Raw genomic sequence first — 4,401 nt, forward strand, 5'->3', positions numbered from 1 at the left:
GGGGGAGGAGGGAGGAGGGGACAGGTATCTGTATACACAAGGAGTGCAATGCGCACCACCCGAAGGATGGACATATTTGAAACACGGACTTGGGGGGGGACCAAGGGCAACATACATAACCTAAACATCTGTACCCCTATAATATGCTGAAATGAAAGAAAAAGAAAAAAGAAAAGAAATTTCTCTTTAATTTCATACTAATCTTACTCCCTTCTTATTTTCTATGGGGTAAACTCCCTTTGCGATTTTTATTATATATTTTTTCAGGTATATAAATCAATACCTTATAATTTTGCCATTACATAAATAAGATTGTATTGCACATACTATTTCAAAAAATTTCATTGACAACTTTTCATGTCTCTCTCTATATATCTTTGAAGGTATAATTATCTCCATTTTATATAAGAGTAATGAACTTGAAAATCACTAGTTCAAAGTTAACAGATAATTAGTAGCGATAAAGGGTAAAGAAGAGGAGAAAGGCTAGTAAAGGTGACTAAATCACAATTAATATGATAGCTATCCTTGGTTAAAGACTGATTTTGAGAGCTCACATGTGAACTTGCGAAAGTTTCCTCATCTGTAAAATGGTAATAATGGTAATAACAATGACATCCACCTCATAAAATTGTTGTAATGTATGAAGGTATGCATATAAAATACCATGATGCTTCACATACAGTAAGTGCTCCATGAATATCAGTTGTTATTTTTTTCTTTAAGAACAGGAACTAAGCTATTATATGATACTAGACAATAAATAAACATTAAATGTTCTCAAGTGTCATGGTATCTGGAGTAACAGTAATATTGCAATGTAACTCTTCAAATTCAGTGAAAGTGAAACATCAGGATGAAAATAGAATAGTGTGTCCCTGCAATGAAATTCTCACCTCTGGATATCTTTTTTTTTTTCCCCTCATGAGTATACAGGCCAAAAAGTAGCCACCCAACCAGGTAAACACCGTAAAAATGGAAGCCACGATGTTACCTCTAACAAAACTATTGATCTAAAACTGGAAAGACTTTATGCCCAACACACCCATATTTACTTAAATAAGGTATGTTTATACATAAAGGATACACATCCTGTCTCTACAAAGGGCAAGGCTTAGGAAAAGGGGTGCAATTGAACTATTTCTAAGAATGCTGATTTTGAAGGATTGTCAACATCTTCATTAGGTATGAACCCCGGAAATTTCACCACTCAGCAAACTGGGCTGCCTCAGAGCACAAAAGAAGGTTGAAGCAACACATTTAGAACTTCATTAGTTTTACAGAGTTCTTCTAAAAAGGACTGAAACCTTAAAAAATGTACTACACTATCTTTTATTGATATTCTCTGGGTCAACTAGAAACAACTGACTTAATTCATGAATTAAAATTTTATTTGCAAAAGTATAAACATAATAAATACTATATGGCAGTAAAAATAAATTACTGTTATTTTCAACAATGTATATAAGTCCTAGAATCATTATATTGAGTGATAAAAGTAACTTTAAAAAGATTATATAATGTGCCCTTTTATAAAGTTAAAAACAACTAAAATTAAACAATGTCCTTTTTAGGGAATATGCTATATTAAGAGACCCTGTGTGCACACACACTCTACCAAGAGAATGATCAACATAAGATTCAGAATAATGGTTACCTCTAGTTCGAGGCATGATCACAGGATGGAAGACGTTATGAGTTCAATTGAGTTATTGTCAAGGTTCTAGCTTTCATAATACATGTGGTTTTCTTATGTTATTAAAAATAAACAAACAATAAATAACTAGAAGAGGATTATTTGTGTCATGAAACAAGCATTGTAATTAATCTCAATGCTAGAAAAATATATACTTTTAAAAAGAATCATAAAACTTCACAACCCAGCTTGTCATTTGATTTTTTCCCTCTCTCCCTCTGCAACAAGAGTAAAATGAAACACTAAATACATTTCTACTTCTTCCAATTCCAAGATTCTCTGGCTTTTTACAAATGCCAGTAGTCACACAAGTGTAGGAGAATCTTTTGATATTCACATTTATTATAATATAGAATAAAAATGCATTTTGATTCTGCTTCTTGAACTTAAAAAGCTTGTATGGTTAAAATTGCAAACCCAGGAAGCGAGGGATCATTATTTTGCATCACAAACTGCAAAGATTTTATACAAAGAAATAAATATGAGGAGTGGCTATTGTGAGGAGTGGATGATGGCGGGAAACAGAGAAAAAAGGAAAGAAGATGTTAAGATAGTATGTTATGGAAAGGGCAAACAAAAGACAGCTGGTTTTACTTAAGCTTTTTTTATATATAAGTGCCTGTGTTTAAATGACTGAGTGACTTCTGGAAACTCGGCTCTCAGGGGCAGAAAAACAGATGGCGAAGATCATCCAAGTTCCACCTAATACATTTCACTTGTCTTCAAATCATTCCGAGAAATTTCCTTGCCTTGCAAAAGGGTAAGATTGGATAAAAATAAGCTTTTTCTAATCTCATTAATGTTCTTTAAAACAAACAATGCTAATATTTGAAATGAGACCAAGACCAAGACCCATTTTCAAATACCCATGATTACTGGAGGAGGAACCTGGAATTCCAAAGATTCAATTGTGGCTGGGTGTGGTGGCTCAGGTTTGTAATCCTAGCACTCTGGGAGGTGGAGGAGGCAGGAGGATTGCTTGAGGTCAGGAGTTTGAGGACTGCCTAGGCAAGAGCGAGACCCCATCTCTACTAAAAAAATAGAAAAAATTAGCCAGATGTGTTGGTATGTGCTTATAGTCCCAGCTACCCGGGAGGCTGAGGCAGGAGCATTGCTTGAGCCCAGGAGTTAGAAGTTGCAGTGAGCTAGGCTGACACCACAGCACTCTAGCCTATCCCCGCAACAGAGCAAGACTCTGTCTCAAAAAAAAACAACAACAAAGATTGAATTGTGTTGGTATGTCCATTGGCCATTTGCTAGAGACCTGAGGGATGGCCTACACATTTTGATGTCTCCTGATCTCACTAATAGGTGGAATCTAAAATGTTGAATTCATAGAAGCAGAGAATAGAATAGTGGTTGCTGGGTACTGGGATTGGGGAAAATGAGCAGTTGTTGGTCAAAGACTACAGAATTTCAGTTATAAAATGAATAAGTTCTAGAGATGTAAGATGCAGCATAGTGACCAGTTAACAATACCGTATTGCATACAAATGTAACCTTTAAGATTTGGAAATCATTTTGACATAGCAATCGTGTAAATGTTCTGGTTTACTGAAAGAATTGAGAGTAAACTAAACATGTTCATTAAGGGTCATTAGTGAGGCTGACTTTCCTGGCTATTTTTTATCATAAACCAGTTGTGCTTTAACCAAATCAGTCGAGACATGGAAGTTTCTTAGAACTTACACATCTTTAGGTGCTGTGTCTTCAGGTCCCTACAATGACAGTGAAGGCTTGGTTTTTGACAATCTACAGCGTATTTCATCTTTACTGTTTTGGAGCCAGTAAATCAGAGCTGAGCGGTGCCAGTCAAGGTTCAGGAGCATCTCAAACCTTCACCTTTCTCACCACTTACAGCTTAAGGGGGAAGAACGCATTCAGGCTTCCCATTGCTGCATTTCAAAATTTTATTGGTGTGGGCGGCTTCCCAAATGAGTATTTCAAGTGACAGATGATTTTGTTGTGCCCCTTCTCCACGGCATCAATATCCACTATTCTATGGAGAATTAACTAGAGTAAGCACCCTGCAGTCACTGGTTATGGATTGTAAATGTGTGACAATTATGGCTCTTGAGGTACAAAACACATTTTTTATAGTGATTTGTAGGCTCCATTTTTATTGGGAATGAACTTAAAACTGCCAGATTCATTAGCTACTTGAGCTACACTGGTCATATCCTTTGTGTGTTTGTGCATTAGGCTTTCTTAATCAGAGAAATAAGCTTACATAATTTCTTTTAAATTACGCATAGTGGGGAAGGAGGTATGAAACACGGGAAGGTTTGTGAGGAAAACTATAAAGTAGAAATGCCAAGAGCAGATTCACATTAAAAAATATTTAATGAGCAATAAAATGCTTCTGTAGTGATTCCAAGGGATGCGCAGCATGGGCTGGGGAAGAAGCAGTGAGTGCCAGTAATTCCTCTTGAGAATGGTACAATTTAGAGAGTCCAATTATTTTCTGCTGCTCAGGTCCCTTTGTCTGATTGTCTTTTTTTTTTTTTTTTTTTTCCTGGTTGGAGTTAGGAACAGTAAACTGATACTGATATATTTTCCAGCAAAAAGATGATTTCGAGAACTGAGTGTTACCTCATCATTTGCAGAAAAAATAGGAGACTCTCATTGTATGACAAATTGAAAGATATTTTCCCTGTGACAAGAGAATGATATATGTAAAAACATAAAAAAACATAAAGTATAAG

Source organism: Propithecus coquereli, unplaced genomic scaffold (assembly GCF_000956105.1).
Source record: "Propithecus coquereli isolate 6110/MARCELLA unplaced genomic scaffold, Pcoq_1.0 Scaffold102, whole genome shotgun sequence".
Lineage (NCBI taxonomy): Eukaryota > Metazoa > Chordata > Mammalia > Primates > Indriidae > Propithecus > Propithecus coquereli.